Raw genomic sequence first — 23,235 nt, forward strand, 5'->3', positions numbered from 1 at the left:
AGAGAATATAAGTTCAAAAAGCTAAGAACTACAATAAATTTTTAAGAAGAAAGTCAAAAACCTTTTCTGAAAAATGACTTTATCAAACAAGATATAAAAAACTTGGAAAGTTTTAGATAAAAAGAAAAAGAACTAAGGAAAGAAAAAGATAGTGTAAATGTTATTTGTGTGGTTAGGAAAACCATATAAGACCTGAATATCCTAAAATTTAAAAACCATCAAATGAACGAAGTAGAAAAACCCAAGCAAAAATTAACCTAATAAATGAGTATCAATTAGATAGTGAAGAAGAATAACTCATTAGTGAATTAGATTTTGAAAGTAAAAATTCAAGTGTATATAGTATAGATGATAGTGAAACTGAAAGAGAAGAAATTTGTATGATCATTGAAAAAGAGGAAAATCAACCTAAGAAAAATTTTTTAAATTTAGAAAAACTTGTACAACCTTTAGAAAGTAAAATAAAACCTTATAATATGTGGAAAGACTTACAAATAATAATTAAAGGAAAATTTTTGGAAGAAGAGGAAAACAATTCAAACTCTTAAGAAATAAAAGAACTAATAAGTCTTGTAAAAACAACTATACAAACAATAGAACAAGTAAATATGACAAATAAAGTTAAATCTATCATTTTCCCAACAACAATTAAATTAAAACCATAGAATTAAAAGTAGATGCAATGTTAGATAATGGAGTCAGTAAAAACCTTTTATTTGAAACTTTAGTATCTCAAGAAGACTAGTAAACACTAGTTCAATCAATAGAATTAGTCCAATATAAACAACAAAAGCTAATGTTAACCACGTATATTTCAAATGTACCAATCATAATTAACAACATAACCTTAGTGTTACCTCAAACTTATCTTGTACTTACTATAAGTTTATATTATTTCATTTTAGGTTTAAATTTTGTACATTCTTTACAAGGAGGGATAACAATACAAAATAACCAAGTCAGTTTTCATCATAAAACTACAACAATTGTTTATACAAACATAGAAAATGCATCAAATAAAAATCATAATGTAACCTCTCATCAAATTAACAAGATAGAAGCACAAAAAGATAGTATAATTAATGATTATTTAGAATAATTAAGGAATCCAAATAAGTTAAAAAACCTTGAATTAGAAGTAGAAAAAATAGGAATTATAGGAGAAGACCCACAAATATATTGGAATAAAAATAAAACAACTTGTAAAATACCAATTAAAAACCCATATTTAACAATAAAAATGTAAAATATAGCATGAAACCTTATAGATACAAAGGAATTCAAAATTCAAATAGAAGAGCTATTGAAAAATAACCTCATTAAACCAAGCTTTAGTTCCAATAGATCTTCAGCCTTTTTAATAAGAAACCATAATGAGGAAAAAATAGGAAAAACTAGGATGATTATTAATTATAAAAGATTAAATGATAATACATATGATGATGACCATAAAATTCCAAATAAAGATTCTTTAATTAATTCTATTCAAGGATGTAAATAATTTTCTCAACTAGATTGTAAAAGTGGATTTTGGCAAATTAGATTAGAAGAAGATAACAAATCATGGACAACATTTTCATGTCCCTGTGAATTATATGAATGGAATGTAATGCCATTTGGACTAAAAAAATGTTCCTTAGATATTTCAACGAATGATGGATAATATTTTTGGTAAATATTCTTTTGTTTTTGTATATATTGATGATATTCTTGTTTTTTCGTATATTTTTCAGGAACATATAAAGCATTTAGAATTTATTTTTGAAAAACTAATTAGTCATGGATTAATAGTAAGTAAAAAGAAACTGAAATTATTTAAAACCCAAATAGAATTTTTAGGATTAGAATTGAATGATGGACAAATAAAACTGCAAAATCATATAGTACAATAAATAAATAATTTTTTAGATAAATTCGAAGACTTAAAAACCCTTCAAAGTTTTTTAGGATTATTAATTTATGCTAGACCGTATATTAAAAACCTTAGTAGATTAGTTGGACCCCTTTATAGTAAAACAAAAAATACAGGATAGAGATATTTTAACTACGAAGATATTAAACTTGTACATAAAATAAAGGAACTTGTAAAACATCTCCCAACTTTAAATTTACCCTTAGAAAGTAAATACAAAATAATTCAAACCGATGCTAGCCAAACATGATGGGGAGGTATACTTTTAGTAGTCATTAACATTGGAGAAGAAAAACTTTGTAGATACTGTAGTGGAACTTTTAATGATTATTAAAAGAACCTTAGTTCTACAGACTTAGAAATTGAAGAAATAATCTTAGTCTTAAAAAAATTTCAATGATTTTTAAACCAAGAACAATTTACTTTAAGAACCAATTGTGAGAATATTAAAAAATTCTTTGAAAATAAAAATTCTTCAAAACTGTCCACCAAAAGATGGATAAAGTTTCAAAACTCTTTAATTGGTTTCAAACTTAATTTTAAACATATTAAAGGAAAAGATAATATATTAGTAGATTGGTTAAGTAGACAAATAATTATTAATAATCTTGATAATGCTAATGATTGATTTTATTCTAGAGGAACATGGTTCAAAGAAAACCCACTAAAGTTAGAACCTTTCAATTTGGAACCATATTTTTGAACGAAGTGTTTAATCCAAATTTAAGGTTTAACTCTTTATATTCTTAAAACCTTTTTGAAGTGCATAAGGTTATTGTAGATAATTTTTGGTCTCTAAAACCATAGAGTTTTCCAAACCAAAATCTAGAATATGCTTATGGAAAAACCGTGTCAGCTTTAGCCCAACATTTACAAAACCTTCAGAATCAACTTATTGCTTTAGAAACCCAAAAATTTCAAAACCTCAAAATCTAAGAAAATCAAGAAATTTTGTACAAACATTTTAGAACCAAAAATGTCGGGATAAAAACAGGGTATATGGCATATCACGACCCTGGATTTTTCTTTGTTATATATTTAGCTTATGTGAATATGTCTATTGTAAATAAAGAAATTTTTGATCTAGTATCCTAGTTTATGGATTAGAGATTTTTCTAAAATGTTTTCATAAACCATGTATCTCAAATCCTTGAAAATTTTCCAGAAAAATTAAAAGATATTTTAAACTATCTTTTCAAAATCGAAAAACAAATCAACATTTCTTTTGAAACTATTCCACCTTTATTTCAAACCAATGGATCAATAGTGCTAGCCTATCACCATATTTATATAAAACACAATAAAAAACCACTCATCCCTCAACAAGAACTAGAATGAGAAATGACCCGCTCAAATGAATTTTCAGAATTTTTTACTCTCTTTAGAGCCTTTCAAACTTATGATCTTGGACCAACCCAAAATAAATTATTTCATCTCATTGGAGAAACAAAAACCATGTTTATATGGAGAAACAAACCTTTATAACACATTATTGTTCCAAAACCTTTCATTACTCTTGAAGAACAAGATTTTATAACCGAACTCAGTGTAGAGTTACTAGAACCATTTTTTTGCCTCAAGCGATGATGCATCATTTTGGGAAAACCTTGACGATGAAAGTTATTAAAATCTTTAAAATGCAATAGAACATTGATGTCAGCAATGACGACATTGAAGTAGTAAATGCATCTTCAACTACAAGAATTTAATACAATAGTAGAAGTCTAGAATCAATAAAGCCACATTGTAGACCCCGCATTTTGGCTCATGCATTTCCCACTCGATGGCAAGCTCGATTTTTATTTTGAAAAATGATTTCATTTATTAGGAAAATGACTTGGAGTCGTCACTTATTTTTGTTTTATTTTTAAAAGGGTAACAAAATAAGAAAGAAAACCCTAAGTGTGACTCCTTATTTTGGAAAAGGTGGTCTGTGAAAAACCGAATCGGGCTCGGGGGTCAGGTTACTTATTGGGAAGGTACGGTACAAACCATAGCACCCCTCTAAGTCCCTAAAGTCGGGTCTCTACTAATAAAATGAAGCTGACATGACAATCAATAGGAAAATCAATGGATACTCAAATCGATCATGCACATATGGGAATCAAAACATGCATAGAGAATGACCAGAAAGAGAGTGGATGCGTACTTGGGCCACGAATGAGCAATGCGCTATCATAAAAAATGGGGTCAGTGTACAATAAAAAAAAGCACAAAACCTATCACATACATCGCCAAACAGAAATTAAAACTGTTAGAGGGAAAACTGGATTTTTGAAGTTTATTTGAAAATTGGAGTCTTGGAGATTATTCGAAAATTGGAGTTTTAGAGGTTATTTGAAAATAGGATTTTTAGAAATTAAATGTAAGAATGAGTTTTTTTTAGAAGTTAAATTTGAAAGAGATTGGAACCTTGAAAATTATTTGAGAGTTCGGGATTAAGTTACGAAAATTGGGACCTCGGAAATTAAATTTTGAAGGAAACCAGAATTGAAAATCATTTGAGAAGTAGAAACTATGAAAATCGAATTATAAAAATTGGAAATCTTAGGGATCATTCGGAGACAGATTTTTTAGAAATAAATGGATAAAATGATAATAATAAATAAGTAACGGAAGAAATGCGAGAATCAAGATATTGGAAACTGATAATTAAGTTCGAAAATTGAAAAATTGGAGTTTCAGATAACTAAATTTGGAAATCGGAATTTTGAAGAATTATTTAAAGACGGAATTTTAAATAAATGAATAAGTGAATAAATAAATGAATGAAATAATAATAATGACTGGATAAATAATAGTGAAAGTTAGAATTTCGGAAATTGGAAATTGAACTTAGGGATCGGAAATTTAAAGAATTATTTAGGGATGAAATTTTAAATAAATGAACCAGTGAATAAACAGAATAGCGAAAGTATGGATAAATGATTACAAAGATGGGAATTTTGGAAATTGGGAGTTGAATTTAGAGATTTGGAAATTTGAAGAATTATTTAGAGGGGGGATTTTAAATAAGTGGATAGGTGGATGAGTGAATAAGTAAATGAATGGAATAATGACGATGACGAAATAATAAAGATTAGGAAAGCTGCGAAAGATAGAATTTTAGAGATTGGAGATTAAACTTAGAGATTTGAAAATTTAAGAGATTATTTAGGGATGAGATCTTTAATATATGAACAAGTGACTAAATAAATGGATGGGATAACATTAATAACGAAAATAACCATTAAACAGCTGAATGTGAACAGTGGAGTTTTTGATATTGGAAATTAAATTTGGATGTTGGGTTTTTGAAGAACTGGACTTTAATTATTGAAATAAATAGATAAATATGGGATAATAATACTAATTAACGAGAATAATATTTAGGCGAATAAAGATGAATAGTAGAACTTTTGGGATTGAAAATTTAATTAGGACATTGGATTTTTGAAGAATTGGGCTTTAAGGAATGAGATTTTTGAAGGAGGATAAATAAACACATGAGGAATAATAATAATAATTAACAAACATGATATTTAAACAAATGAAATTGAATAGTGGAAATTTTGAGATTGAAAATTTAATTAGGACATTAGATTTTTGAAGAATTGGGCTTTAAGGAATGAGATTTTTAAAAGAGGATAAATAAATACATGAGAAATAATAATGATAATTAACAAACATAATATTTAAACAAATGAAATTGAATAGTGGAAATTTTGAGATTGAAAATTTAATTAGGACATTAGATTTTTGAAGAATTGGGCTTTAAGGAATGAGATTTTTAAAAGAGGATAAATAAATACATGAGAAATAATAATGATAATTAACAAACATAATATTTAAACAATGAAATTGAATAGTGGAAATTTTGAGATTGAAAATTTAATTAGGACATTAGATTTTTGAAGAATTGGGCTTTAAGGAATGAGATTTTTAAAAGAGGATAGAAAAATACATAAGAAATAATAATAATCATCAACAAACATAATATTTAAACGAATGAAATCTGAATAGTGGAAATTTTGAGATTGAAAATTTAATTAGGACATTAGATTTTTGAAGAATTGGGCTTTAAGGAACGAGATTTTTAAAAGAAAATAAATAAATAAATATGAAATAATAATAATGATAACAAGAATAATATTTAAACGGATGAAAGTGAATAGTCGAATATTTGAGATTGAAAATTAAATTAGGAAGTTGGGTTTTCGAAGAATTGAATTTTAATGATTGGAATTTTTAAAGGTAATAAATAAGTAAATACGGAATAATAATAATAATAACTAGAATAATATCTAAACGGATGAAAGTGAATAGTCAATATTTGAGATTGAAAATTAATTTAGGAAGTCAGGGTTTTTTTTAAGAATTGAATTTTAATGATTGGGGTTTTTTTTAAAGAATTAAATAAATAAATACGGAATAATAATAATAATAATAATAATAATAATAATAATAATAATAATAATAATAATAATAATAATAATAATAATAATAATAATAATAATAATAATAATAATAATAATAATAATAATATTTAAACGGATGAAAGTGAATAGTCGAATATTTGAGATTGAAAATTAATTTAGGAAGTCAGATTTTTGAAGAATTGAATTTTAATAATTGGAATTTTTAAAAGAAATAAATAGATAAGTACGGAATAATAATAATAATAATAATAACAAGAATAACAATTAAATTTGGAATTGTGGGATTTTCATAAAATTAAATTTAAAAATTCAGATCTTGGAGAATTAAAGTTAAAATTAGAACCTTAAAAAAAAAAAAAAAAATTACTTTGAAGTTTGAACTTTGAAGAATTAAATTTAAGGAATTGAGTTTCGAGAATTAGAGTTTGGCAAACTTAGTTTAGAATCGGGTTTTAGAAGATTTTTTTCGAAAATGGTAATAATAATAATATATATATATTTTTTTTTTATTTTAGAAAAAAAAACATGAATAAGTAAATAAATTAGAACTTTAAAATTTTAGGGGATTTTTAAAGGATCATTTGAGAATATATAAAACAAACAAGGAGATTTTTTTAAAGAAAATGGAAAGAATTTAAAGTACCAGTTTCTTCACGTGTCAACAAAACCTATTTCTTTTTTTCTTTTATCAATCAATTTCATGCATTGCTGTAGCCCAACTTCCATGCCCCTTTTATCCATTTCTACCCTCTGCCTCACGCACATGATCGTTTCTACTCCACTCTCATCTCTTCTGCCTATAAACAAATACACAGATATTGTACCCATCTAGAACTGAGGCAGCAAATGATGCGTTGTCTTCAAAAACATCCGCTTGGTTTGTCAGGGGACCAAAGGCAGCATCAAACTTGAAGCTTGGGTGCCCCATTTGATTTTACTGTAAGCTCACCATCCTCAGCAGATTCAAAATCAACCACCATTGAAGCTCCAGCTGCAATTTCTTCACCATTCAGCGGCCTGCATCGACAAAATACCCTTGTGCTCCCTTTCGACTCTAAAACCTTATTGTAAAGTTCCTTTTATCCCTTAACCCCTTCCATAAATTTGACCTTAAAACGTTCATAGGAATCTATTTGCTGTCCCATTTATAGATTGAATGGTAGAGCTCATTTCATTCATATCTGTAAGACACTTCTCGTAGGATGAAACCTCTTGGGACATGCTGATGTGTTCTATGTTAGGAAGTGTCCCAAATTCCTAATTAGTATAGATTCCTTTTTTTGTAAAGAATATTATATAGAATATTTCTAGGTTGATATATTATTGTAATATTAGACTTCCTTATAGAATAAGGAAGGTTGTTGGAAATATCTCTATAAATATTCTAGGTCATGAGGGAAAAAAGTTATGAGATGGAGATGGGCCTATAGAGACTATACGAGGTGGATAGAGATGTGAGGAAGAACGGGAGGTACCTGGTGGAGCGAGAGGGCTCGTAGTAAGGTATGGATACAAGGAGTGGGGAAACATGGGATGTTTCGGGAACCCAATAGTTGTATCTGGTTCTATCCTCTGTAATATTCTTTATTGTATAGTGGAATTATTCTCTCTCATCCGTGGACGTAGGCATGGTTGGCCGAACCACGTTAAAACCTCGTGTACCGTATGTGTGATTGTTTTATCTTTGTGTTCTTGAACTAACATTGTTGACATCAAAGCTTTCGTTGGCACAACAACTGGTATCAGAGCTTGGGTTGAAGATTTCTGGAAGAGTAAAAGATCACAAAGCACACAAGATGAAAACAAAAGGAATTTTCACTGAAGGTGGAGTCGATTGCTCTTTCGTGGTGATATGATACAAAAAGGTTTGTGTCATGGAGAGATTGAAGATTAACTTCATGTAATTTGGTCCAAGGTGGAGATTGTTAGGAAGTGTCCCAAATTCCTAATTAGTATAGATTCCTTTTTTTGTAAAGAATATTATATAGAATATTTTTAGGTTGATATATTATTGTAATATTAGACTTCCTTATAGAATAAGGAAGGTTGTTGGAAATATCTCTATAAATATTCTAGGTCATGAGGGGAAAAAGTCATGAGATGGAGATGAACCTATAGAGACTATACGAGGTGGATAGAGATGTGAGGAAGAACGGGAGGTACCTGGTGGAGCGAGATGACTCGTAGTAAGGTATGGATACAAGGAGTGGGGAAACATGGGATGTTTTGGGAACCCAATAGTTGTATCTGGTTCTATCCTCTGTAATATTCTTTATTGTATAGTGGAATTATTCTCTCTCATCCGTGGACGTAGGCATGGTTGGCCGAACCACGTTAAAACCTCGTGTATCGTATGTGTGATTGTTTTATCTTTGTGTTCTTGAACTAACATTGTTGACATCAAAGCTTTCGTTGGCACAACAACTGGTATCAGAGCTTGGGTTGAAGATTTCTGGAAGAGTAAAAGATCACAAAGCACACAAGATGAAAACAAAAGGAATTTTCACTGAAGGTGGAGTCGATTGCTCTTTCGTGGTGATATGATACAAAAAGGTTTGTGTCATGGAGAGATTGAAGATTAACTTCATGTAATTTGGTCCAAGGTGGAGATTGTTAGGAAGTGTCCCAAATTCCTAATTAGTATAGATTCCTTTTTTTGTAAAGAATATTATATAGAATATTTTTAGGTTGATATATTATTGTAATATTAGACTTCCTTATAGAATAAGGAAGGTTGTTGGAAATATCTCTATAAATATTCTAGGTCATGAGGGGAAAAAGTCATGAGATGGAGATGGACCTATAGAGACTATACGAGGTGGATAGAGATGTGAGGAAGAACGGGAGGTACCTGGTGGAGCGAGATGACTCGTAGTAAGGTATGGATACAAGGAGTGGGGAAACATGGGATGTTTCGGGAACCCAATAGTTGTATCTGGTTCTATCCTCTGTAATATTCTTTATTGTATAGTGGAATTATTCTCTCTCATCCGTGGACGTAGGCATGGTTGGCCGAACCACGTTAAAACCTCGTGTACCGTATGTGTGATTGTTTTATCTTTGTGTTCTTGAACTAACATTGTTGACATCAAAGCTTTCGCTGGCACTACATTCTAATATCAAAACCTTCAACTTTCTTTTCATGCCCCTCAAAGACGAGAACTATTTGCTCCTCTTTCACTTTTCCCTTAAACCCGAGGGATTTGAAATCCTTACCCTACAACCCCCATGAACAGAGAAAGAAAGAAAGAAAATACGAACAAAAACAGAGCATAACCACGGGAAAGCAATCAAGCCATTGAACTAGATCTTGCATCTTGTGCTAATAAGAGGATCCAGAACAGGTGGAGGAAACCGAGAGTAATAATACGATTGATAAGATACCGAGCCCAAAAGAGCAAAACGACACAACAGTTATTCATCAAAGGAATCCAAGTAACCGGGAAAGAACCAAAACAAAGTAAGCATGAAAACTCAGATTCCGCACAGTTCACTACGCAATAAAATAAAATAGTAACATTCAAGGAACAAGACGAAATGATCAAGACCTGTGACGACGGGGAAGAGAGAATAAGAAAGGTGTGAAGAAACCATACCTGAAGTGTTCCTCTGATCCTCCCCTTTCACTGGCTGCCCAATACCACCCCCTGTAGATGTCCTCTACCCCGTAATCTGCTGAAAAAAAATCCCTTAATCCCCGCCGAGCTGCCTGCTTCCCCCCAGACCAGACCATCATTTCCAATTTCAACCACCACCATGGTGAGGTGGTCACGTCCGCGGCCACGCGTCCTATGCATGAAAATTCATGGAAGTTGGCCCCTCACTCATCCCAAACACTGCCATCTTCTCCGGGTGGGTAAGAAAAGAAAAGAAGAAAGAAAAAAGGAAAGAAAAAAAAATGCTATAAAAACAATAAAAAAACTAAAAGCAATTGTTTTTTAAATGGGGTCTACAAATATGCCCCTTTTCGGTAGAGTTCACAAGTGTAAGGAATATGAAGACTAAAGTGAAAAGAAAGTGTGAATAGTGAGTGGAACAAAGTGAACTCTACCGAAGAAACAAAGAGACCTCCACAGGGACACCAGTGAAACACGGACTTACTCAAGTCAATAGACGAACATAAAGGCTCTAATCCTAAAAGAAAATGATGTCTCAAAATGACTCTGAAGCCATACTAAAGGATCCAGACTCTCTCTAAGACGTCTCCATAAGTGACTCGAAAAAACCATATCAAAGATGAGTAACGGTTGAACCACTCTAGAGTACCATAAAGAATGTGTCTCGAGAAGACTGCCCTAAGAGAACTACATGAAAGTGCCAAGCGTAGGGTGCCCAACAACATGACCGAAGTATGTGTCATAAACTCAAAGGACTGTGTTAGGAGCAATGAAAAGAGAATTATGGAAGAGCAATGACGAATAAGTGATAAGCACAGGGTGACGCGGTGAGGAAAATGAGGATAGATGCAAAGTTATGAAGGCAAGACGTATAATGTCAGCGAATACGAATGCCAAGGGTTGTGACCCTGAATGATACAGTCGAGGAGAAATGACTCTGAACGTCAAAACATGGAAAGATGATGACTCAAGGTCTTTGAATGAATGTGTATAATGGCTTTGAACGCCAAATTAGAGAATGACGGTGGCACTGAACGTCAAATAGAACAATGGTTCTGAATGCCAAAACTAAGAAAGATGATGACTCAAAATGAACGAATGGGTATGAAAAACGGCTCTGAACGCCAAACTAAAGAAAAAATGTGGTAGTGGCGGCAAACGTCAAATATAACAGTGGCTCTGAACATTAAAATTAAAGAAAAGAAATGGCTCAAAAGGCCCGGAGGAGTGTGCCCAATGGCTCTGAACGCCAGAAAAGAGGAAAATGGTGATGAATCGAATGAAAGATAGACATGAGGACTCTGAGTGTCAAACTAAAACCTCGACTCGAAACACTAAATAATAATAATAATAATAATAATAATAATAAACAGATAAATGGTCCTGAACACAAAATGAAGATGTGGCTCTGAACGTCGAAACGAACGATATGTAGTGGCTCTGAACATCGAATGAAAAAAGTGGATCCGAATGCTGAACAAAAATATAGCTCTGAATGCCAAACGAAGCAAAACATGGCTCTGAACGCCGAAATAAAGATAAACAATGACTCTGAACGTCGATACTGAGAAGTGATGTCTCTGAACGCCGAACGAAATGATGGCTTTGAACACCGACACTGAGAAGTGATAACGATGGCTCGGAAAGCCGAACTAAGAAGTGGTGATGGCTCGGAACGTCGAAACTGAAAATGTGACGAGGATGGCTTTGAACACTGACATTGAGAAGTGATAATGATGGCTCCGAACGCCGAACGTTGATGTGATGATGATGGCTCTGAACGTCGAAACTGAGGAGTGCAACTCTAAACGTTGATTCGTGCCCAGTCGGTGTATCAGCTGATTCATGTCCAGTTGGTGCTCCTTGATTGAGGGAGTAATCAACAAAATTTATAACCTATTACACCATGAACTAGGGTAGCAAAGACAAAGCTACTATAGCATAGTGGCTCTAGGATCGTTCACTGGGATGGGTTTTCACTTCACAATTGATATTAATTCAAAGTTGAATTGGTGCCTTTTCATTTCAAGGTTAGCTTTAAAAGAAAACATAATCTTTAGCGGAAAAAGGTTTGGTTTTAAACTAACCAAAAATAGTAACTGATTTTACTTATAAAGAAAAGTGTCTCTTGGAGTTTAGATCACTGGGTTCAGATTCCTCATACAAAAAGGAGAGTTCCGGTCACTTGTTTATTTTCCTCGCATTGGGGATTTGACATATAGTTATTTCCCGAACCGGTGTGGTACAGATGCTTCCCATTAATGGGTTCAAACACTAAATCCCTCTCATTGATGCACCTTGCAATGGCTCATACCTCTCACCTAGCACTTGCCAGTCAAGGTGATCTTTAACCTTGGATTACCCGTCAAAAGCTCGCAAGAGATAACTAATGGATGTCTCCGTGGAGTCCAAAAGCTTACCAAGTGTTGGCTATTCTAGAAAATCCTACCTTCAAACCACCTCCTAAAGGCTCGCAAGAGATAAACTAGTGCATCTCTATGGATGGAGATCACTTGCCTTATCAAGTGTTGGCCCAGGTGATTTAAAGGCGTTTTAAGTTAACTAAAAAGATAAAAACCATTAACGGGTCACACTTTCTCTTCATTAAAAACTAAAACAACAAAACTTCCAATTTATGCATGTGGAAATTTACCCGGCTTTCTTCACTCCAAGAGACAAAGAGCCTAGCCTCTCATCCTCTGAGGAAAAATCCTTAGAATTTGATTAGCTAGAAAGAAAATAACGAGAAAACAAAAGCAGAGCAAGTGCTCTGTATTTTACTTCCTTCCCAAACCTGTACAAAGGATGCGTCTCTGGGAACAAGCTCCCGAGATCCCATCTTTCAAAGAAGATTACAAACTATATATAAGGGGTTATTTACCCTTTGTACTTACTTAAAGACTAAGGAATCCTATGATAGGTGGGTTACAAGGAGACTTTGGGTATTTAGACATCAAATATCTAAAGCAAAATATCTAAAGAAAAATATCTAAAGATGTTGGTCGCAAATATCGGGAAGCTTCAGGAGAACATCGCAACACTGTGCAAAATTGGCTGCGAAACTCTCCGGGTGAGAGTTATTAGAGGATCCGGATATGTATATCCGAAGAAGTTGAAACTCCCTCCTCTCCCATCCGGCTCCTGAATTCCGGATGTGATACATCCGGGTGGAAAGTGGCGGCAGCCGGATGGAATGGCGGTGGCAGCCGGATCTGGGTGAGCGTTATTAGAGGATCCAGATATGTATATCCGGAGAAGTTGAAATGCCCTCCTCTCCCATCCGGCTCCTGAATTCCGGATGTGATACATCCGGGTGGAAAGTGGTGGCAGCCGGATGGAATTCCTACCCGGGTGGAATGAGCTATGATTCCCGTCCGGGTGGAATGAGCAGGATCCCATACTCCTTGTATTCTGGATTTGCTTATGGATTCCAAAGAACTCTCCTCAATCTTGGATTGCTTTGGTGATCAAAAAGCTATCAAAACACCAAAACTTAAAACAATTTGATTAGAATTGATTGCAAGGGTCCTTAATATGTTAATTGGGTTAAAAGGTGATAACTACTACTCAAAAGTGTTTAAAAGAGTTAATTAAAAGCTATGAAATAGTACTTTTTGAGTAGTAATCACTCCCCCCAACTGACATATTGCTAGTCCTTTAGCAATGAAGGAGAGAAAAATAAAAATAAACAGTACTATAATTTACAACATCATACTGATCAAAAAACAATTTCCAAGCGGCATGATGATCTAACTCTCACATGGAACATTAAAGAAATAAAACTCAAACTTCAACAAGAGTTATCAAATAACTTATCTAATCACAATTCTTAAAGAGAAGGCATTATGAAAATTTAAGCTTTAAAATCATTTCCACTTCCAAAGGACCAAATCTTACTCTTCCACAAAAATCTAAGTGTTATTTATTAGCTTCTGAATATAGTATGTTGAACTAATCTCTCCCCCCAACCTAGTTCTTTTTCAAAACTTAGCAAACTGGTCAACCTCTAATAGGCTAAGAACGCACCTCTTTTTTCACATTTTTTTTCTTGTAGGAGTACAAAGTTTAAAGGTATTCTTTTCTAAATTGTCCATGTAACGGGGGTCCATCGATGACTCCCAACCAATTAAGGTTTAGGGCATCAAGTTTTAAGGATCTTTCAACCACTAACTCCTTGGATTTTACCCCGGACTTTTGAGAATGAATTTAAAATACCCAAGCACCTACAGTATGTTAGACTCCACCTATCCACCCTTGTAACGAGCATTGAGGTCGGTGATTCCCAACCAATGAAGGCTTAGGGCACCAGGTTTTAAAGATTTTCACCATATACCCTTCGAACCTTGCTCGGGTTTCAAGGCAAGCAAACATTTTTTCTTTCTTTTTTCTTTCTTTTTTCAAAGACTCATTGGCTTTTATAAGGTGTCCCAACACTATTAAATGAGGTCAAAGGTACCAAGTTTAAAATTTTCCTAAGTCAAGAGGGAAATAGTTTTTCATCTTATAATCAGAACCTATTGTGCACAGTGTGTGAATAGCTTAAAGTGGAAGACATAAGCTTGAATTCAATAGAAACTTCAACAATTCATCAACTTTAATAAACATAATACAAAATCTAAGTCAATTAAAAAGACAAAAAATTCAATTTCTCCCTTTTCATTTTGAAAATTTTTCCTTAATAACCATGGAGAGTAGAATAAAAACTTTTAAATTTTTTTAAAAATTAAGCAAAAAGCAACTAAATTACCAAAATAACTTAGCATTAATAACAAAAACTTCCTTCCTCAACTCTCCCCCCAACCAAGCTGAACATTGTCCTCAATGTGACAAAAGTGATTGAAAAATAGGGAGGAAGTGGTACCTCCTGAGTGACATGGAGTCTGAGTCATGTAGGAGAAACCACACGTTTCAAAAAAAACAACAGAGTTAGTGAGTAGAGGAAATAGAAATATGCCAAGTTTAAACAAAAATGATGTCTATATATGATGCATCATCAGTAATACATCCAATCCTAGAATATAAGACATCAAAATATGGAATTATAAAAGAAATACATAAAGTAAAGTATGTAAATGATCAGAAATGGGGGGGATGATGCTGGTAAGCTGATGGCTCAAGTAGATGTCTCTGTATCTTCAGTAGCCGGCTCAGGAGGGGCATGAGGCTCTGTGGCCTCTGAGTGGGGCACTGTAGTGGTAGGGGTGAGGTGCTCAGTAGCTGATGGAAGACCCAGATGGTGCTGAAGTTGCCTCAGAATGGTAGTGTGCTGAGTCTGAGTGGCCAAGATGGTGCTGAAGCTCTCCTTGCAGACCACTATGTTTCCCCTGTTTTTACACTTTTTATTGCTCCAAACGACGACCTTCCTTCAATTTCTTTGCAATTTCTCCTGATTTTGATCATCCAAAAACCTATATTACATCAAAACAAATTAAAATTAAAGCATTTAAATCAAAATTCAAACAACTAATAAATAAAACAAAAAGGTATGGACTAGCTAGTCTTTAAAAAGACTAAGTCCATCAAAAAATTTGATCCGGATTCAGCTTGCCCGGATCCCATATGAAGTTTGCATCACTCACTTGAGATTTGCTTTGTATGATTTTCCCATACAAAGCTTGGAGGAAAAGTGGAGGTATGCGTTTCTTCATCAATTCTTCCTTGATGACTATCCTCTGTGATTTTTCATTTATACAGTTATCTTTCTTTGTACTTTTCCTCTTTCTCTTTCCTTTGATTTCCTCCCTCTTTTCTTTCTCTGTTTCACTCTCTACCTCATGCTCTAGCTTGCATGCGGGCAGATCAACCTCTTTATCACTCTCCTTAGCCTCTATTTCATGGATACCCTTTTGATTTTGATGAGGTTGAGAAGGAAAGTTTTCTTTCTCTTGCATTGTGTTGAGGTTGGCAAACCTTGAGATTGAATCTTGGAGATTATCTATCTTCTGAGATAGATCATTTTGTACTTCATCCATCTTTTTGTTCAATGAACTCTCTACACTGTCAATTTTTTGACTGAGATGAGCATTGATGGATTTTTTAGCTTCAACAAAGTCTCCCATGACCTTGTTAAGATTCATAATAGCTTGTTCAAGGTTTGAGGCTTGCTGTGGTGCTTGAGCAGGTTGCTGGTACTGAGGTGGCTGTGGTTTCCAAGAGAAATTTGGATGTTTCCTCCAATTGGAATTATAGGTGTTGCAATCACCAAACATTTCTCTCGCCACTGGAATGGTAGGACACTCCTTCACCAAGTGCTCATAAGATAGATAAATGGCACAAGGCATAGCTTGCAATGGTGTCTGAGAGATGGCTTGCACTTCTTGCATCTGGTTCATTTCTAGCTCTTCCAATCTCCTTTCCATAGCTGCAATCTTTGCCTTCATGTCCATGCCGTCATTCAAAATATACATTTCACCCTTAGCTTTAGGTTGAGACGTCATTCTGCCCATATTTCTAGCATTTGGTTCATCCCATCCTCTTGAAACTTCAGCCACATAACTCATGAAGTTCATGGCTTCCTCTGCTATCTCGTATTCAATATGGCATGCACAACTAGCAATTTGTGAATTAAAAACAGAGAAAACAAAAGAAAATAAAATTCTAAAGAAAATTATTAAGATTAACTAAAAACTAAATAAAAGATATACTAAAACATGAACAAAGAAAAATAAAATAAAAAGAGTTAGTAAAAGGAAAAGAAAATTCACCAAACTTGTGATGAAGATCACAAGTACTCTGAAAAGGTCATATCACTGTAAAGTGGCACCATCCCCGGCAACGACACCATTTGATTCGTGTCCAGTCGGTGTATCAGCTGATTCATGTCTAGCTGGTGCTCCTTGATTGAGGGAGTAATCAACAAAATTTATAACCTATTACACCATGAACTAGGGTAGCAAAGACAAATCTACTATAGCATAGTGGCTTTAGGATCGTTCACTGGGATGGGTTTTCACTTCACAATTGATATTAATTCAAAGCTGAATTGGTGTCTTTTCATTTCAAGGTTAGCTTTAAAAGAAAACATAATCTTTAGCGGAAAAAGGTTTGGTTTTAAACTAACCAAAAATAGTAACTGATTTTACTTATAAAGAAAAGTGTCTCTTGGAGTTTAGATCACTGGGTTCAGATTCCTCATACAAAAAGGAGAGTTCCGATCACTTGTTTATTTTCCTCGCATTGGGGATTTAACATATAGTTATTTCCCGAACCGGTGTGGTACAGATGCTTCCCATTAATGGGTTCAAACACTAAATCCCTCTCACTGATACACCTTGCAATGGCTCATACCTCTCACCTAGCACTTGCCATTCAAGGTGATCTTTAACCTTGGATTACCCGTCAAAAGCTCGTAAGAGATAACTAATGGATGTCTCTGTGGAGTCCAAAAACTTACCAAGTGTTGGCTATTCTAGAAAATCCTACCTTCAAACCACCTCCCAAAGGCTCGCAAGAGATAAACTAGTGCATCTCTATGGATGGAGATCACTTGCCTTATCAAGTGTTGGCCCAGGTGATTTAAAGGCGTTTTAGGTTAACTAAAAAGATAAAAACCATTAACGGGTCACACTTTCTCTTCATTAAAAACTAAAACAACAAAACTTCCAATTTATGCATGTGGAAATTTACCCGGCTTTCTTCACTCCAAGAGACAAAGAGCCTAGCCTCTCATCCTTTGAGGAAAAATCCTTAGAGTTTGATTAGCTAGAAAGAAAATAACGAGAAAACAAAATCAGAGCAAGTGCTTTGTATTTTACTTCCTTCCAAAAACTGTACAAAGGATGCGTCTCTGAGAACAAGCTCCCGAGATCCCATCGTTCAAAGAAGATTGCAAACTATATATAAGGGGTTATTTATCCTTTGTACTTACTTAAAGACTAAGGAATCCTATGATAGGTGGGTTACAAGGAGACTTTGGGTATTTAGACATCAAATATCTAAAACAAAATATCTAAAGATGTCGGTCGCAAATATCGGGAAGCTTTAGGAGAACATCGCGGCACTGTGCAAAATTGGCTGCGAAACTCTCTGGGTGAGCGTTATTAGAGGATCCGGATATGTATATCCGGAGAAGTTGAAACGCCCTCCTCTCCTATCCGGCTCCTGAATTCCGGATGTGATACATCCAGGTGGAAAGTGGCGGCAGCCGGATGGAATTCCTACCCGGGTGGAATGAGCTATGATTCCCGTCCGGGTGGAATGAGCAGGATCCCATACTCCTTGTATTCTGGATTTGCTTATGGATTCCAAAGAACTCTCTCAATCTCAGATTGCTTTGGTGATAAAAAAGCTATCAAAACACCAAAACTTAACACAATTTGATTAGAATTGATTGCAAGGGTCCTTAATATGTTAATTGGGTTAAAAGGTGATAACTACTACTCAAAAGTGTTTAAAAGAGTTAATTACAAGCTATGAAATAGTACTTTTTGAGTAGTAATCAAACGTCAAACTAGGAAGTGATGATGATGGCTCTAAATACCGAAACCGAGGAATGCGACAATGATGGCTCTGAACGCCAAAACTGAAAATGTGATGAGGATGGCTCCAAACGCCGAAATCGAAAATACGATGAGGATGCCTCTAAACACCGATACTGAGAAGTGATAACGATGGCTCTGGACGCCGAACGAAGATGTGATGATGGCTCTGAATGCCGAAACCGGGAACGCAACTCTGAATGTCAAACTAGGAAGTAATGATGGCTCTGATCGCCGAAACCGAGAATGCGACAGTGATGGCTCTGAAAGTCAAAATTGAAAAATACGACTCTAAGTGTCAATCTGGGGAGTGGTGACGGCTTTGAACACCGAAACCGAGGATATGACTCTGAACGTCAAACTGATGACCGATGATGGCTTTGAACCCCGAAACTGAGATAGTGACTCTAAAATCTAACTAAAAAGTGATGATGATGACTCTGAACATCAAACTGAAAACACGATGATGGCTCTGAACGCCGAAACTGAAAAATGATGGTGGCTCTGAACGCCGAAAAACTGAGAATGCAACTCTGAATGCCTAAACTGAGAAACGATGGTGGCTCTGAACGCCAAATGAAGAAGTGACAATGATGGCTCTGAACGTCGATACTGAAAAACGTGACTCCGAACGTCGAACGAAGATGTGGATCTAAACGCCAAACAAAAACAAAACACGACTCTTAACGCCAAACCAAAACTGATAACTATGAGCGTCAAGCTAAGGAAGATGACTCCGAGCGTAATAGATGAGAAGACATAGTGGCTCTGAACGTCGAGCTGAGAAATGATCAACGACTCTGAACGCCAAAAAACAACGATACCTCTGAATGCCGAAATGAAACGACGACTCTGAAATCCAAACCAAAAGAAACATCGATGAATGCCAATTTGAAACAAAAGCTCTGCATACCCGATTAAACTTTGCACTAGGAATGTCATGCTGAGAAAGACGACTCTGAACATCGTAAACGAGAAGACATGGTGGCTCTGAACTCCAAGCTGGAAAGGGATAATGGCTCCGAACGCCAAAACTGGATAGATGGCTCTGAATGCCAAATGATGGTGGACTACGACTCTGAATGCTGAATGGAAGAACTAACATTGGCTCTGAACACCGAAACTAAGAAACGACGGTGGCTCTGAACGCCAAAACTGGAGAAGTGGCTCTGAACACCGAAATGAAACGACGGCTCTAAACGCCAAACTGCAAGGAAACGATGAGGGGGAAATGTGCCCTAGTGTAGCACGCTATCACAACCCTCAATCCACTGGAAGGGTCCGAAAGAGACTCTATGAGTCCCGAAAGATGCTCTGCCAGAAGAATCTATCGTCATCCCGAACGGATAATCCGATAGTCTCAGGGAGTAGTCTGGTAAGAGACACACCACGATCTCAACATAACAATCCACTGAATAGTCCCGGCTGATGGGGCGATCAAAACACGATCATTGTGCTCTACTGGAAGCTCATCTCGACGAACATCACAGGAATAGCGATCAGTAAGGCAAATACAATATATCCCGGCTGAGGGATGGAAATTGTAAAGGATCTGTGAGAGAACGATCGCCTCCCCGACTAAATGAGGGAAATATGCCCCAGTATGGCATCGTATGTACCCGATCTGTCCTGATAACTCAAGAGTAACTCCATGGGGACGTACAAAGGATCTAACATGTGCTTCGCTGAAAGGGTGAAGAGGGAATCCACGCGTTTGAGATAACTCTGTCCAAGAATCACGACTATATCAGAAAATAATGAAATCGAATCATCAATCCGATGTGTATCTCAAAACCGATGGTGATCATGCAAATCAGTGGGAGATCTACAAATCTCGATCAAAATAGGAAACACGCTCCGGTGTGGCATCCAAATGTGATAGGTCAAAAAATCAAATGAGCTCAAATCATCCGTCATCGAATGCGCGATCCACGTCATCTATGTCTGTAACTGAATCAGACCCACAAATCAAAGAGGCGTATCCTGGGAGGAAGCATGATGACATATAAGTACCGAAAGGTGCAGACCTAACTGGATAGCTCCAGAGAGACTCTATTGGAGCGTCATCATCTCAATGTGTATCTCGTAAGTGGGGATGAGCATGTAACTCCATGAAGATCTGTAAATCTCAATCGAAATGGAAATATGCCCTAGTATGGCATCATATGTATGGTAAGTCGAAAATCGAGTGACATGAAACCATCAATCGTCAAATGTGCGATCTCCGTAATCCAAATCGAACCCAAACATCAAGGAAATGTCTCTCAGAGTAAGGAGCATGATTACATACAAATGCTAAAAAATACGGGTATGACTGGATGGCTCAAGAGAGGCTCCACCGAGGGACCATGATAAAATAACGAACACATCCTCGTCTCGGTGTGCATCCCGCAAGTGGGAGTGATCATGTAGCTCCATGAAGATCTATAAATCTCGTCCAGGTCGGAAATATGCCCCAGTATGGAATCAGATGTGGAATAAGCCAAAAATCGGACAACATCAAATAATCTGTCATCAAATGTGTGATCCCAATAATCCAAATCCATAGTTGAATCCAACCCACATATCAAAAGGCGTATCTCAAAAGAAGAAGCATGAGGACATCTAAATGTCAAAAGTGTGCGCCTGATTGAATCACTCAAGAGAGGCTCTCCTGGGAGATCATGATAAGATAACGAACACGTCCTCATCTTGGTGTGCATCCCGTAAGTGGGAGTGATCATGTAACTCCGTGAAGATCTATAAATCTCGTCCAGGTCGGAAATATTCCCCAGTATGGCGTCGAATGTACGATAGGTCAGAAACCAGGTGACATGGAATCATCTATCATCGAACATGTGACCTCCGTGATCCAAATCAAGTCCAAACAACTAGGGAATGTCTCCTAGGATAAGAAGCATGGCGGCAACCAAATGCCGAGAAATGTGGGCCTGACTGAATGGCTCCACAGAGGCTCCACTGAGGGATCATCATAAAATAGCGAACCAATCAATCATCTCAACGTACATCTCGCAAGTGGGGATAAGCATGCAACTCCCTGAAGATCTATAGATCTCGCCTGAAACGGAATATGCCCTAGTATGACATCGAATATGTGATAAATTAGAAAAATCAGGTGACATCAAATCATCCATCGTCAAGGGCATGATCTCGGTAATCCAAACACAGCTGAATCGGATCTAAACATCGAAGAGACGACTCTCAGAAGAAGAAGCATGACGATATCTAAATATCAACCAAATCTCAGACACCTGTCCAAGTAGAGGCTGTCGAAGACGACATCTGATCCCATGGCCTCAGGGTAGTCTTAAGACACGGGACGTAACGTAGGCCAAGGTGATAGGGTGATAGAAATGAAGGAAAACTAGGCTCAAATACCCAATGATAAAAAAAACCATGCCCTCATATATGAAATGCAACATGTATAGTGAATCTTGTGAGCCATGGACCTGAGGATGCCTAACGTGAATATGATGTCGATAAGGAGATAAATGAAGCAAAATGAACTGATAGTGATATGTGTAATGATGATGCGAAGAGAGTATCAAACCCGAGATGGGTTGCCGTAAGAAAAGAATAAGACGTGAAGTGAAAATGATGAATCAGAAGTGAAAACGAGGGTGATGATGGAACAAATAACACAAATAGGAGTAGTGATCAACTCAAATCAGACATGAAGTGAAGTCACATCAACAATGAACGTAATGATGGAAGGGACAATGACCTAGAGCTCCTAGGAGAAGGTCACTCATCTCACTCTCGAAACATACAATAAAAATGAATACAAAGCATGGAGGGCCTCAAGAACCTCACATACGAACTCCCATCAACAAACATACTCAATCAAGTGACCCTCGAACATCAATATACACACTCAATGATAAAAAATAATACACACTTGCGTTTTTTTTTTTTTCAATTTTTTCATTCTTTTTTTTTTTCTTTTCAATTTTTTTTCATTCAATTTTTTTTTTTTTTTTTTTACATATATACAAATGTACACACCCTGAACATGAACAAAATAAGCCCCAAAGATGATATCAACGATGGATAGACACACTCTCAAAACTAAGGTAACAAAAAATCTCTCTAACAAGATGACCTTCTCAAACTAAGAATCTCTGAACCAGTGTCCATAGAATAAATAGTGGAAATGATGTGACTATCCTCCATGTAATGAACTGAGGAGGATCACCACTCAGGATGGAGAGGATATGAAACAAAACAAGCAGTAGATAGAACAAAGAAGAAAAGATGAAGGACAACCACTAAGATATGATGGAATGCAGTAATGTGATGGTAGGAAAAAAATGATGAGAGAAAGATGCACCTGTAGGTCCAAGACTCATGAGACTCCCAAACAATGCATGCATACACTAAAGGGCCCCTATCCCGGTGTAGAAATATGTGCAAGGTGATAAGAAAGAAAGGTTATAATGCACATGTGAGGCTCAATGGGCTAGCAACGATCTATGTATCAAAATGGTGAAAGTGTATATGGCTAACCGAAATGATGGCCACCCATCCTGCGACCATGGTCTCAAACATAGTTCCTCTTTAGCTGATCCACATTGGTCGACTCTGAGAATCGGTTTCCATCTAGATCCATCAACCATGCAGCGCCCTTTGAGGTCAACTCCCTGATGAAACAAAGTCCGCTCTAGTTGGGTCCGAACTTCCCTCTAGGATCTCTAATCAATCCTCTGATGAACCTCAAGACTAAGTCACCTCTCTATAATGGTCAATCAACAATCTTTGCTATCTTGCCCCATCAGCGGGAGATGAAGGAAGAAATGGACTCATCTGATCTC

The 23,235-nt window shown here is 35.7% G+C and overlaps 1 protein-coding gene across 3 annotated transcripts in view; it reads right to left on the bottom strand.

Moving 5' to 3' along the window:
- Nucleotides 1–14,753: 14,753 nt before the first annotated feature.
- Nucleotides 14,754–23,235, bottom strand: part of LOC100855173 (probable disease resistance protein At4g27220) — a 49,645-nt gene continuing 41,163 nt past the window's right edge. For 2 of the 3 annotated variants that reach the window (XR_009467905.1, XR_787703.3), the window contains one exon: nt 14,754–15,355. The gene's annotated coding sequence lies outside the window, so the exon portion shown is untranslated. The remainder of the gene's footprint in view (nt 15,356–23,235) is intronic. The other variant, XR_009467904.1, reaches the window with a different exon arrangement.

Source organism: Vitis vinifera, chromosome 15 (genome assembly GCF_030704535.1).
Source record: "Vitis vinifera cultivar Pinot Noir 40024 chromosome 15, ASM3070453v1".
Classification (NCBI taxonomy): domain Eukaryota; kingdom Viridiplantae; phylum Streptophyta; class Magnoliopsida; order Vitales; family Vitaceae; genus Vitis; species Vitis vinifera.